This window comes from Podarcis bocagei (assembly GCF_964188305.1).
Source record: "Podarcis bocagei genome assembly, chromosome: 9".
In the NCBI taxonomy this organism is placed as follows: domain Eukaryota; kingdom Metazoa; phylum Chordata; class Lepidosauria; order Squamata; family Lacertidae; genus Podarcis; species Podarcis bocagei.
In genome coordinates, this window is record NC_138134.1 from 2027567 (window position 1) to 2042453 (window position 14887).

The window sequence follows — 14887 nt, forward strand, 5'->3', positions numbered from 1 at the left end:
CAAGTCACATTTTGGTCTGCAATCTTGATTTAAAATGGTGCCTGGTATCTGAACATCAATGAAGACTGCCACCCCCAGCTTGGAAACCCTTGTGCCCAGTTTGGCCATGAAGTTTTGAGAGGTAACCAAACCTATGCCAAAAATAATGGTGAAGTCACATTTTCATTTGCCATGTTGAATCAAAATGAATCATAGAATCATAGAGTTGGAGGAGACCACAAGGGCCATCGAGTCCAACCCCCTGCCAAGCAGGAAACACCATCAGAGCACTCCTGACATATGGTTGTCAAGCCTCTGCTTAAAGACCTCCAAAGAAGGAGACTCCACCACACTCCTTGGCAGCAAATTCCACTGTCGAACAGCTCTTACTGTCAGGAAATGGCGCCTGGTGTCCAAACTTTGATGATGACCTCGACCCACTTCTCAGGAACCTTCATGCAGAGTTTGGCAATCATATCTCAAGAGGTGTCCGAACATATAGAGAGCAGACAAACCACTTTCCAAAATGTATACTAAATGCGGTTTGTTCAGAAGATACAAATATATCCAGGTATTTGTACTTCCTTTTTAAAAACTACTATTTTGAAAGATTACCTTAAAACACTGCCCCAAAAACCCAACTTTAAACTATAATTTTAGAAAGTTATTTTAAAAATTGAACACCCCCTCCCCTAGTGGACAGAGAAGATCTTTGCACAGGGTAACTGAGTGGAGAAAATCCAGCCAGCCAGCCAACCTCCGCCAAGGAGTCTTGAAAATTACAAATTAAAATAACTCTTGCCGTGTTTACACCATGTTTATAGGTTAATAAATTGTGCTTTGTGAATGACGAGATGCTGACTCGGGAAGTGAGTTCTAACCAAGCGTCATTCATCACCGGGTGCATTGGCTTGAAAAGCGTTGTCATGGCTCTCGCTGTGTGATGCAGCTAAAGGAGCCTTTTTCATTTTCATTGCCTGATTAGAAATGCAAGTCTGGAGGTGGGGAGGCGAAGGCTTCCGCTCCCCTCCCGGCATTAGCACAGCCCTGGGAGGGTATTTAAAACGGCAACTTCAAAGCAGGTATGTGATCTTTCTGTTTATTGCTGCAGGAGCTTCATTTCACTCACTAATGTAGAAAAGCACTATGAGTCAGAAGGGAGCATGACAGATAAGAGCGTCGGCAGAGATCCAGCCAGCTCAAGGTTGCTTCATAAACTATGATTAACTGGCCCGCTGCTGTTGCAAATGAGCCCACATGTGCCTGTAGACGCCGGAGCAAGTCCCTCCCTACATTAGGGATGTTGCTGGCTTGGCATGCAAATTTGTCAAGCTTGTAATGGCCGGCTGTGTGACAAGGCAAGCGCCATTTCCTCGTGAAGCCCTTTCGCTGACTCAGAAGGTCTGAGGAGGTTCTGATCCTGCCTGGTCAGCAGGGCAGGCACCCAAAGCTCTCTGTCCCTTCCCTCTCCACACAGCTCTTGCTGGCATGAAAGTAGGCTTGGGTCCTCCAGACCCTTGGGACTCTGATGAGGCCACATGCAAGGCACACCCTCCTCCCGTGGCCAGCTGGACTGCGTCCTTGGGCAGTGACAATGCTTGGGATCCGAGTCTCTCTGTGTGTAGAAAGTTCTGGCATGGACCACAGGGATGGTCCTCCCACTTGCTTTGAGGAAATGCAGCCCTTAGGTAAGGTTGTAAAAAAGTTCTTTTTCACAGGGTAGCCAGCTGCTCTGTGGGTGGGTGCAGAAGTTCTGTAAATGAAATCACCCTCTGCAGAATGATGGTGGATCACTGTGAGATGCACAGCAGCCCAAGCAGATTTGGGTTTGATAAATATATTCTCTTCGTTGTACAATAACGCAAGAGAACAAATACAGAGTTGTAGTCAGTGTAAACCTTACCCGTAAGTTAGGACTATCAATTTCAGTGTTCCTTCTCCAAGTGAAACTGAATACAATCCATAGCTTTTAGGAGTTCCTCTGTTTGGCTGGCTATAACAAGCCCAGAGGTATCATTCCATCTTCCTTCTCCATCTGAAGGGGATCAACAAATCAGTCTGTTTTCCTCACAGGCAAAGGAAATTTACTCCTCCTGTTGAGGGTTTTGATTTAGTCGAAGGAAAGTCTCGCTTTAATTAGACTCCACTGTCTCAAAACCTTTCTGCAGCAAGTGCGTCAACTCTCTTCCATTAACTGCCACGTGATGTTGGGTCAGGGAACTGCAAAAGAAACTGACAAGACAGGATATTAGAGAGAAGAGAGCCTACCACCCAGAATCAACTTGACATCTCCTGGTATGCCCCACAGAGAAACCTACGGTCTGCAAATAATAACATCCTCAAGGTCCCAGGCCTCAGAGAGGTTAGGCTGGCCTCAACTAGAGCCAGGGCCTTCTCGGCTGCAGCTCCAAACTGGTGGAACGCTCTGTCAAAAGAGACTAGGGCCCTGCGGGACCTGACATCTTTCCGCAGGGCCTGCAAGACAGAGTTGTTCCGCCAGGCCTTTGGTCAGGGCGCAGCCTGACTCCCTCCTCTGGCAACCTGCACATAATTCTGCTTAATTGGTTGCCATCAATTTGATTTAATTAATTTTTATAATGAAATATTTTTAGATTGTGTGATTATTTGACTGATTATTTGATTGTTGTTAGCCGCCCTGAGCCCGGCTTTGGCTGGGGAGGGCGGGATATAAATAAAATTTATTATTATTATTATTATTATTATTATTATTATTATCAAAGGCTCTGTGAAAAGCTCCTCCTGCCATTGATGGAATCATGTTTCATTCAGTTTGAGTAATCTTTTCCCAGTTAGCAACAGAAAATCAGGTATTTTGTAGTTTATCATAATCATGCTATCTTCTAATATACAATATTTTCGTGCGCCAGGCAAAAACATTCATTTTTAACCAGGCCTTTGGCTTCTACTGATCCAGGGCCTTTTAGTGTGGGTGAGATGTTTTAATGTATTTTTCTCCTGGTTTTAAAATATATGTATTTTCTTTTTCTTTTTATAAGTTGCTTTGAGTTGCCTGTGGGGGAAAACAACGTAACTAGTAAATTTAATAGTATTCACATTGCCTGTCTCTACCACTGCCTTCTACATGCAAGGGGGAAGTTCTGCCAATGAGCCTTACTAAGAATTCCCAGGCAGGCTGCCTGAACCACAGTTAAGTCCAAGGACATCTGGGAACCAACCGGTCAGGGATAGGCTGCTCTAACTACATTAGCTCTTGACCTGGATTAAAGTCTGCAAATTAAAAGGTGAGTCCCAAGGTGGGATTCAGCTCTGGAGAAATGTCTTGGAAGAATTATGAGGTGGAAAGAAACTCTGAAATGTTTCCCATTTTGCTTGCTGGCTGTGGGATTCTGTTTGCCACTGTATTCTGCTCTGGTCAGACCTCACCTGGAGTACTGTGTCCAGTTCTGGGCACCACAGTTCTAGAAGGACACTGACAAACTGGAACGTGTCCAGAGGAGGGCAAGCAAAATGGTCAAAGGTCTGGAAACGATGCCTTATGAGGAACGGCTAAGGGAGCTGGGCATGTTTAGCCTGGAGAAGAGGAGGTTAAGGGGTGATATGATAGCCATGTTCAAATATACAAAAGGATGTCATATAGAGGAGGGAGAAAGGCTGTTTTCTGCTGGTCCAGAGAAGCGGACACGGAGCAATAGATCCAAACTACAAGAAAGAAGATTCCACCTAAACATTAGGAAGAACTTCCTGACAGTAAGAGCTGTTTGACAGTGGAATTTGCTGCCAAGGAGTGTGGTGGAGTCTCCTACTTTGGAGGTCTTTAAGCAGAGGCTTGACAACCATATGTCAGGAGTGCTCTGGTGGTGTTTCCTGCTTGGCAGGGGGTTGGACTCGATGGCCCTTGTGGTCTCTTCCAACTCTATGATTCTATGATTGCTGCCATTGCTGGGCTGTCTTTGAAGCTGCCTCCTGGAAAAAATCCCAAAAGATGGGCGTCCGCATCAGGAAACAATGAGGGGCTGCTTTGCTCCAAATCTATCCATCCATCCATTTTAAAGTTTGATCAGACAGCTGGGAAGGGTGTTCTAAGCCTGCAACAAGCAGTGTTCTAATAGCTGGTGGAGATGAAAAACAAAATGCAAATTCAACAAGTGAATATTCATAAGCTGGAACTTCACAAGACCACTTTATATTTAGAATTCTATGCTCCAGGGTGCACCTCAAAAATATTGGTAAGGGTTTCCACTTTTGTTTTTAAGGCAATATTTCCAGACAGAGATAAGCAAGAAAAGCCACTTCATTTCAGAGATGGGAGAAAAACAGGAAGGCCAGATAGGTTTCTAGTTGCTTTGGACTTGCTTGTATTGATAGGCCAATCGGGATCGTTTCCTCCATCCACAGCATAGCCTTGCAGCAAATGGAGTGGGATATTATCAATGCTGAAACTTGATTCTATGGTTGCACATCTGTATTTTGGCCACTGAGAAATCACTGTAACTTGGGGACAGGGTTCAGCTTTCACTGTTGTACATGTATCTTAATTACGCATGGAAATTTCATCAAGGGTGCATTGCAGCATTAGTTTTGTAGTGTTTACTTCCAGCAATGTAGGAGTAGAATATAGGGTTGTATGCATTGTTAATCATACTCAGAGCAGACTCACTGAAATTAAAAAGACACAACTACCAGAGGTCCATGAATTTCAATGGGTCCACTCTGAGTAGAGTTTACTTGGATACAACCCATACCTAAAAAAAAAAAATTTTTAAGAATATCGCCCCCCCCCAAAATAACAATATTAAATGTATTTTCAACATATATACCTGGAACGGATTCACTGGTTCTACATGAGTAAATGCAGCATAGCCCACACTGCAATGTAACTTCAATTCAATTAGTTCATCTAAAAGTGTCCATTCCACAATAATTATTTTGAAAACCACATTACTGTAGAATGGAAACATCCTGGATGAACATGGAACAGGATTGTGATAAGGCAGTCAGGATTGTCAAGGTCGTGCCTGGGACACAACACAATCAAAACTCTGCTCTGCCTTTTCTCACTCTGTGTCTCTGTTCCTATTGTCCAAGTGGATTAGGGAACAAGATCTACTTTATCCTGCAGCTCAGTTCTATCGGGGATGTGCATCATGTATCTTACAAACAAAATTTATGTTACGACTTTCTCCAGTATTGAAGCAACTTGGTCAATTTGATGGCTATAAAGTAAGATTGACTGCCTCAAAATATGGGTCTGTGTGGGAAGGGGATTTCTCTCTGTGGGCAATGCATCCATCTCGAGTAAGAATGACTCAAAGCAAATGAAGGTGCCATTTGCACACATCTGCTTGGGAGTTGCTTTTCAGTGAGATCTTGCAGGTGGGAGCTGCATTGAAACCTTTCCACGTGACGCCCTCTTGCTCAGGGGGCCGGACAACCAACCATGCCCTCTCCCATGATACTCCATTCCATTTCCCCTCCCATTTTTCATGCTGCTTTTGGATTTCTACCTTTGATAGTATTTTTAATGTGAGCTTTTGCTCTCTCTTCTTGACATCTATTTTCTCTTTTGTGTTTCTCATTCTAAAACTGCTCTGAGCACTCTTCTGGTCAGAAGAGCCTGGTGTAGACGTTTATTTGCTTACTTCCCATCCACCTAGTTCACTGTTGGAGATGGTGGGTTCATTCACGTGCAGCCCCTGGTATTGTGAATCACCGAACTGCAGGTGGCAGCCTTCTTAGTCAACTACCTTCAGGACCTGGGCTGGTTCCACCCACTCAGGCTGACCATTGGATGCTCCTGGGCAGGAAATAGTACATAAGAGGACTTCCTGGTCCAGCTGAGCTTTGCTGGTGCAACAAAGGCTTCTTGAGATCTCTCCTGTATCATTGGTTGTTCTTTGGTCCTTCCTCTTGGCTTATTCTTCATCCCTGACTTTGTATATAGCCAACATGCTTAACTCAAATTAATGCATGAAGGGGTTAAGACCACAGTGTAAGCTGTCCTGCCAGTCTTAGCTAGGTCACCATCCCACACCTTGCGAGGAAGAGCTACCAAACTCTTTGTTCTCCCACTTTCCACCTTACTTCCTCCATATGTACTTCCACCCTAGTAAGGATGTCATAGCTGGATGTTCCAAAACCACGTGTCTTCAGCAAGCCATCTTTGTGTTTCTATACAAATAATTTAGAAACTCTTACCATTTTTGAAACTAAGTTGCACTGTCTGTCTTTTCTTGCTGCTGTATGGAAAAGCACATGAATCCGACCTTGGAAGAGTTTGTAAGTAAACTGTTTTTAACTTGCTAAACACGTGGTCTCTTTCTATGCTAAAGGAAGTGGGAAACTTTGGAAAAGACTTAGAAGGGCATATTTTAAAGGTGTAACAGGCTATTTCCATGCTTTAATTTGCTGCATGTTTTATGATTTTAAATCTCTGTTAGGGCTCTCTTACCAAAGAGTACGTTTATGAGCACAATTCAAAGTGTTGGTGCTGACCTTTAAAGCCCTAAACAGCCTCGCCCCAGTATACTTGAAGGAGCGTCTCCACCCCCATCGTTCTACCTGGACACTGAGGTCCAGCGCCAAGGGCCTTCTGGCGGTTCCCTCACTGCAAGAAGCCAAGTTACAGGGAACCAGGCAAAGGGCCTTCTCAGTAGTGGCACCCACCCTATGGAACGCCCTCCCACCAGATGTCAAAGAGAACAACAACTACCAGACTTTTAGAAGACATCTGAAGGCAGCCCTGTTTAGGGAAGCTTTTAATGTTTGATGCATTACTGTATTTTAATATTTTGCTGGAAGCCGCCCAGAGTGGCTGGGGAAGTCCAGCCAGATGGGTGGGAAGAAGAAGAAGAAGAAGAAGAAGAAGAAGAAGAAGAAGAAGAAGAAGAAGAAGAAGAAGAAGAAGAAGAAGACTTGCCCCCAGTGTGGATCTAGGCACCTAGAGAATAGTCCTCTTATTCTTTAACCAGATTACAGGAAAACCCCCAAAGGACTTCTGGTCTACTCTTTGCTCTTTTCTCCTTGTTGGTCTAGCCTAAAGTTACTCTTCAGTCCTGATTTTGGCTTGTTGCTTGACCCTGCATTACCGTTGGTCCTCCTGACTTCCCCTTCCGTCCTTGCCCCTGGACACTGGCTGGCCCCTTGGCTCATGGGTTGTGCTGTTTCTGCCCTGACAAGTGTGAGGCAGGCACACTTGCCTGGGCAAAGAGCCTTCCTTGCGGCTTCTGCTGAAAGCAGGCAGGATGGAGTGGACCAGTGGGAGGGATGCTACTCTTCCTCCTCCATCAGCTGGCCCTGGCCCTGAATAGTGGTCCCTCAGCAGCATCTAAAAAAGAAGGATGGTGCGCATAGCACATGTTCCTCTGTGATCAAAAAGCCACCACCAGAGCTTTGCCCAGTAGTTCTGCAAAACGGCAGCCGGAGCATTTGGGAAAGGCAGAGGCTCCTTCTCCCTGCAGAGTGCTGAGCAGCAATTGAAGGGCAGCCTCACCCTGTCCCTCAGCTAGGCCTGCTCAATCAGGGATGCACCAAGTGAAAGGCCGGCCCCACCTATTTACTGGGATCTGCTTGATAAACACACAGGATATTAACACAAGCATTTATTAAATACTCTCACCTGCCCAGATGCAATGCCAATAAAGCCAAATTCTAAAACACCACGGCACAGTGAGGGAACTGCCAGAAGGCCCTTGGCACTGGACCCCCCCCAAAAAAAAACACAGTACTTCTGTCTTGTCAGGATTCAACCTCAATCTGTTAGCCACCATCCATCCTCCAACTGCCTCCAGACACTCACACAGCACCTTCACCACCTTCACTAGTTATGATTTAAAAGATAGGTACAGCTGGGTATCATCCACATATTGATGAACAACCAGCCCAAACCCCTGATGATCTTTCACCCGCAGCTTCATATAGATGTTAAAAAGCATGGGGGAGAGGACAGAACCTTGAGGCACCCCACAAGTGAGAACTCTGAGGTCTGAACACTCATCCCCCAACACCACTTTCTGGACATGGCCAGGAGGAAGGAGCGGAACCACTGTGTAACAGTGTCCCCAGCTCCCAGCTCCTCTAGACGGCCCAGAAGGATGTCATGGTTAATGGTATCAAAGGCTGCTGAGAGATCCAGCAGAACTAGGAAACAGCTCTCACCTTTGTCCCTAGCCCGCCGGAGATCATCGACCAGCATTACCAAGGCAGTTTCGGTCCCATGATGAGACCTGAATCCCGATTGGAAGGGATCCAATGGGTTGGCATCCTCCAGGCGTGCCTGGAGTTATTCAGCAACCACTCACTCAATCACCTTGCCCAGGAATGGAAGATTTGAGACTGGGAGATAGTTGACCATATTGGCTGGGTCCAAAGATATTTTTTTAAAGAAGTGGTTTAATAACCACCTCTTTCAGCGGGTCTAGGAAGGCTCCCTTGCAGAGGGAAGCATTCACCACTCCACGGAGCCCATCACCCTTTTATGAGCCAGGATGGGCAAGGATCAAGGCGAGAGGTGGTTAGTTTCACTCATCCAAGCAACCTGTCTACATCCTCAGAGGTAACAGATCAGAACTGATCCCATGCAACTTGACTAGCCAGGACTCTAGCACTCTCCCACCCCGGCCTTGCTTCCATGGTGGACTCTACCTCTTTCCGAATCTGAGCAACTTTATCAGCAAAAAAACTTTGCGAAATCATTGCAGGAGATCTTGGGGGCCTTATCAGGCCCCAATGCTGCAGGTGGTTCTGTTAAATTAAGAACCATCCGAAAGAGTCTCCTGCTGCTGTTTTCTGCAGATGCAATAGAGGCAGTGAAGAAGGCCCTCTTCGCCGTCGCTATTGCCACTTGGTAGGCTCAACGCTGAGCTCTAACCTGTGTCTGGTCCGAATCAGAATGAGTTTTCTGCCGCCAGCGCTCTAGCCATCTCAAAGATTGTTTCTTTTTCTTTTTTTTAAATGATATTTATTAGAAGTTTAAAGATTACAGAAAAAGGGGGGAAATAGAAAATTTAACATAACATACCTTACAATACATAAAAAGAAAAACATAGAAGAACAAGACAACAAGACAACAAAAAGAAACAAAAACATTAAAACACACATCCAATATTCCATATCTTTACCTTTCATTTACTTGTTTCATCAACCTCCTCACACCTCCCTTTTTTGTATTCTAGTTCAATTAGCTATTTCAGCAAATTCTTTCCATCTTTCTCAATTTTTGTTCTATAATTTATCTTAACGGTCTAACCTTAAATTTTTCCATTTTGGCCCATTATCAATCAGTTTTTACTTAATTCTTTATTACATTTCTGCTAAAGCCATATAGCTTCATTCCAGCATCCTTCTACATTCATTAATTCTGCAATATTTCTGTAAATATATTTTAATTTTTTTCCAATCTTCTTCCACCGACTCTTCTCCCTGGTCTTGGATTCTGCCAGTCATTTCCGCCAATTCCATGTAGTCCATCAGCTTCATCTGCAATTCTTCCCTGGTGGGTAGATCTTGTGTCTTCCAATACTTTGCGATAAGTATTCTTGCTGCTGTTGTGGCATACATAAAAAAAGTTCTATCTTTCCTTGGCACCAATTGGCCGACCATGCCCAGGAGAAAGGCCTCTGGTTTCTTCAGGAAGGTATATTTAAATACCTTTTTCATTTCATTATAGATCATCTCCCAGAATGCCCTAATCTTTGGGCATGTCCACCAAAGGTGAAAGAATGTACCTTCAGTTTTATTACATTTCCAACATTTGTTATCGGGCAGATGATAGATTTTTGCAAGCTTGACTGGTGTTATGTACCACCTGTAGATCATTTTCATTAAATTCTCTTTTAAGGCATTACATGCTGTAAACTTCATACCAGTGGTCCATAACTGTTCCAGTCAGCCATCATAATATTGTGTCCAACATCTTGTGCCCATTTAATCATAGCAGATTTCACCATTTCATCTTGAGTATTCCATTTCAACAGCAAGTTATACATTCTTGACAAATTCTTAACTTTAGGGTCTAACAATTCTGTTTCCAATTTTGATTTTTCCACCTGGAAGCCTAATTTTTTGTCCAAATTATATGCCTCCATTATTTGATAATAATGGAGCCAATCTTGCACTCTGTTTTTTATTTTTTCAAAACTCTGCAGTTTTAATCTGTCTCCCTCTTGTTCCAAAATTTCCCAATACTTCGGCCATTTGGCCTCCATATTGAGTTTTTCTGACCCTTTGCTTCCATTGGTGACAACCATCTTGGGGTTTTATTTTCTAACAAGTCCTTATATCTTATCCAGACATTAAACAGTGCTTTTCTGACAATATGGTTTTTGAACGCTTTGTGTGCTTTAACCTTATCATACCACAAGTATGCATGCCAACCAAATACATTGTTGAAACCTTCCAAATCCAACACATCCGTGTTTTCAAGAAGCATCCATTCTCTCAGCCAACAAAATGCAGATGATTCATAATAAAGTTTAAAATCTGGCAGGGCAAATCCACCTCTTTCTTTAGCATCTGTTAATATCTTAAATTTTATCTGAGGCTTCTTGCCCTGCCAGACAAATCTAGAGATATCTCTCTGCCACTTCTTGAAACAGTCCATTTTGTCCAAAATTTGCAATGTTTGGAACAAAAACAACAACCTTGGCAATAAATTCATTTTTATCACAGCAATTCGGCCTAACAATGATAACTTCAAGTTTGACCATATTTCTAAGTCCTGCTGCTGCTGCACTGTGAGTTGGGAAGGCCGCTCCCTCCTCAGGCTGATTCCACCAGGCCCAGGGGGCGGGGCCCAGACTGACTCACCACTGCCACAGCTTAAGAGGCCTCATGAGGCACCGGGACACCATTACTGCGACTTCACCGTGGGGGTTGAGGAAGGCCGCTCCCTCCTGTAGGCACACTCCTCCAGGCCTAGGGGGCGGGGCCCACCCTCGCCACCGCTACTGTTTTAAGGACACTGGTGTTGCCGCGGCAAATGTTTAAAATGTTTTTATATATTTTAAAATGTTTTATAGGGGTTTTTACTTTTTACTTTGTTGTACCACCGTGAATGGTGGTTTTTATTGATGTATTTTTATTTTGTTCCGTTTTATTTTAGTTTGGGGTTGGATATTGAGTGGGGTGGGGATTTGTTTTGTTGGTACAATTGTTTTTGATTTGATTTGTTTTCTATTTTGTAAATGGAGGTTGGTTTGAGGCTTGGGATTGCTACCGTAGTGGGGCGAGGGAGGTATGGCGGTGGGGGCAGATGTCATAGGCGAAGGGGATCGAGATATGGATATGCTCGTACCCCTTCCAATCTGCGCCCCATCCCGAGAGACGAGGGTAGGGTGAGCAAGGATTACTCACCTCCGTCACTGGTGTTGTGCAATGCCAGGTCTATAGGCAAAAAAACCGCTACCCTGCGAGATTTCTTCACCTCGCAGGGGGTCGACCTGGCTTGTGTGACAGAGACCTGGGTGCGCGAAGGGGAAACTGTTACCTTATGAGAGATGGCGCCCCCGGGGTTCTCCGTCCTCCACCAGTCGCGGACTGTGGGCCGGGGGGGAGAGGTGGCAGTATTAATCCGGGAAGATTGTTCTTTCAGGGCTCTACCACCGCCATCGATCCCCGGCATTGAATGTGTTGGCCTAGTGTGGGGCTCCGAGGTGAGCTTGGCTGTCTGGCTGGTGTACCGGCCACCTAGCGCACCAGCAGCCACCCTGTCAGGCCTGTTGGAGGCGGTGGCCGGCTGGGCCTTGGAGTTCCCCAACCTATTGGTACTGAGGGACTTCAACATCCATGCTGATGCCACTCCCTCCTCACAGGCTCTGGACCTGGTGTCTTCCATGGCGACACTAGGGCTCTCCCAGTTTGTTTCGGGCCCCACACATCAAGCAGGCCACACGCTGGATTTGATCTTTGGCGCCGGTATAGATGTGATCATGTCTCCCTCGATGAAGGTGCCATGGTCTGATCACTACGCACTGAAAGCCAGGATTGATTTTCCACCCCCACCCTGATTAGGTGGCGAGCCAATTTGGGCTCGCCCGCAGAGGCTGATGGACCCTGATAGATTCCGTCAGGCCTTGCGGGACCTTGCTCCCCCTGGCGACTCATTGACTGAGCTTGTTGAGGGCTGGAATATCCAGCTCCTAGCAGCCATCGATGAGATCGCACCTAGGCGCCCTCTGCAACCCCGCAGAAACCGGGCTCCCTGGTTTACCGAGGAGCTTCGGAAAATGAAGTGGGACCTCAGACGGCTAGAGCGAGTATGGCGGGGTGCCCATGACGGAGCCTCAAGAACATCTTATAGGGTTTTTATGAAAACCTACGAGATGGCAGTGAAGGCCGCTAAGAAGTCCTACTTCTCAGCCTCCATTGCCTCCGCTAGCTCTCGCCCGGCGCAATTATTTAGTATAATTAGGTCTTTAACGTCCCTTGAAGGACAGCCAAATTTAAATAACAATTCGACACACAGCTGCGAGGCATTTGCGAGCTTTTTTGCGGAGAAGGTCCTGTTGCTCCGCCATGACCTCCCTGCCAATTTGGATACAATAAAGGAACTGGAGGCCCCTCGACTGTCCTCGGGTCCAGTATTGGACCACTTTGACCGGGTATCCCCAGCCGATGTGGACAGACTCCTCCAAGCTGGAAAGCCCAGCTTGTCCTCTTGACCCGTGCCCGTCCTGGCTGATTAGAGCGTGTCCAGACGAGGTGTGGGCCCCCCTGGGTGATATCATCAATTTGTCCCTTGGCACTGGGATATTCCCAGGGGAACTGAAGGAGGCAGTGGTGCTAAGAAGGTTGCTAAAACTACCCAGGTGTGTAGGCAATACAGCTATACGACTCGAACTAAATGTGACATCTCTAGAAACCACACTATGGAAATGCATCCTCTGTTACTGGTTGGCATTATGGCATAAACTCCCAAATCTCCACTTGATACAGTGTCTCTGGAGAGATGACTTCCCTAGCCCTTGGGCAAAAATAATACATGGGAAACTTGTGTCCTTAGGACTATCTCCATCTGAACTACTAAAATTGGATTTAATTTCTGCCAAGAGAATTATAACTCACAGATTAGAGGAGATCGATTTACAATTTAATATTGTGACAGGTGGTGGCACCTGTTCGCCGATAAACCTTGGCTTAACACCATCAACAAAACTCCCATCTTATTTAACTACCTTATCTGTGGTGATGCACAGGTATGCCTTTATAAAGGCTAGATTCAATGTTTTCCCATCAAATGTCTGACATCAATAGCAGGGAAGATTCTGGAGCAGATCATTAAGCAAACAGTCTGTGAGCACCTAGAAAGGAATGCTGTGATCACCAATAGTCAGCATGGATTTCTGAAAAATAAGTCATGTCAGACTAACCTGATCTCGTTTTTTGACAGAATTACAAGCCTGGTAGATGAAGGGAATGCAGTGGATGTAGCCTACCTTGATTTCAGCAAGGCATTTGACAAGGTGCCCCATGATATTCTTGTAAAGAAGCTGGTAAAATGCGGTCTTGACTATGCTACCACTCAGTGGATTTGTAACTGGCTGACTGACCGAACCCAAAGGGTGCTCATCAATGGTTCCTCTTCATCCTGGAGAAGAGTGACTAGTGGGGTGCCACAGGGTTCTGTCTTGGGCCCGGTCTTATTCAACATCTTTATCAACGACTTGGATGATGGACTCAAGGGCATCCTGATCAAATTTGCAGATGACACCAAACTGGGAGGGGTGGCTAACACCCCAGAGGACAGGATCACACTTCAAAACGACCTTGACAGATTAGAGAACTGGGCCAAAACAAACAAAATGAATTTTAACAGGGAGAAATGTAAAGTATTGCACTTGGGCAAAAAAAATGAGAGGCACAAATACAAGATGGGTGACACCTGGCTTGAGAGCAGTACATGTGAAAAGGATCTAGGAGTCTTGGTTGACCACAAACTTGACATGAGCCAACAGTGTGACGCGGCAGCTAAAAAAGCCAATGCAATTCTGGGCTGCATCAATAGGAGTATAGCATCTAGATCAAGGGAAGTAATAGTGCCACTGTATTCTGCTCTGGTCAGACCACACCTGGAGTACTGTGTCCAGTTCTGGGCACCACAATTCAAGAAGGACACTGACAAACTGGAACGTGTCCAGAGGAGGGCAACCAAAATGGTCAAAGGCCTGGAAACGATGCCTTATGAGGAACGGCTAAGGGAGCTGGGCATGTTTAGCCTGGAGAAGAGGAGGTTAAGGGGTGATATGATAGCCATGTTCAAATATATAAAAGGATGTCACATAGAGGAGGGAGAAAGGTTGTTTTCTGCTGCTCCAGAGAAGCGGACACGGAGCAATGGATCCAAACTACAAGAAAGAAGATTCCACCTAAACATTAGGAAGAACTTCCTGACAGTAAGAGCTGTTCGACAGTGGAATTTGCTGCCAAGGAGTGTGGTGGAGTCTCCTTCTTTGGAGGTCTTTAAGCAGAGGCTTGACAACCATATGTCAGGAGTGCTCTGGTGGTGTTTCCTGCTTGGCAGGGGGTTGGACTCGATGGCCCTTGTGGTCTCTTCCAACTCTATGATTCTATGATTTCTATGATTCTATGAAATGTGTTGGGTAACAGACTCTCCAACGGACAGATCTCTCTCCTCTGTGACTGTAAAAGTGGATCTATAGAATCGTTATATCATATAATCTTCTGTTGTCCATTACATTTGGCTTCACGGTCTAAGTTTCTGGCCCCATATTTATCGAGAATTGCTGACAGACCTCAGGAAGCCCAAATAATATACTTATTAAACGACGAAGACTCAAGTAGATCCCTTGCAGTCGCTAGATACCTGATTAATGTCCTATTTCATAAGAGGAGAAATGGATCACTGTATGACTCTGACAGCTTAGCCAAACTTAAGAACCATCAATAAGTGCCAGAACTAAGACGCACATCC

General features: G+C 45.3%; 1 long non-coding RNA gene across 1 annotated transcript; it reads right to left on the reverse strand.

The window, feature by feature from the left end:
* Window positions 1–1062: 1062 nt before the first annotated feature.
* Window positions 1063–7841, reverse strand: LOC308594683. The gene is made up of 2 exons (XR_014011557.1): window positions 6038–7841; window positions 1063–2211 (listed from the first exon to the last, which is right to left on the reverse strand). It is a non-coding gene; the product is annotated as an uncharacterized lncRNA (long non-coding RNA).
* Between the last annotated feature and the right edge of the window lie 7046 nt (window positions 7842–14887).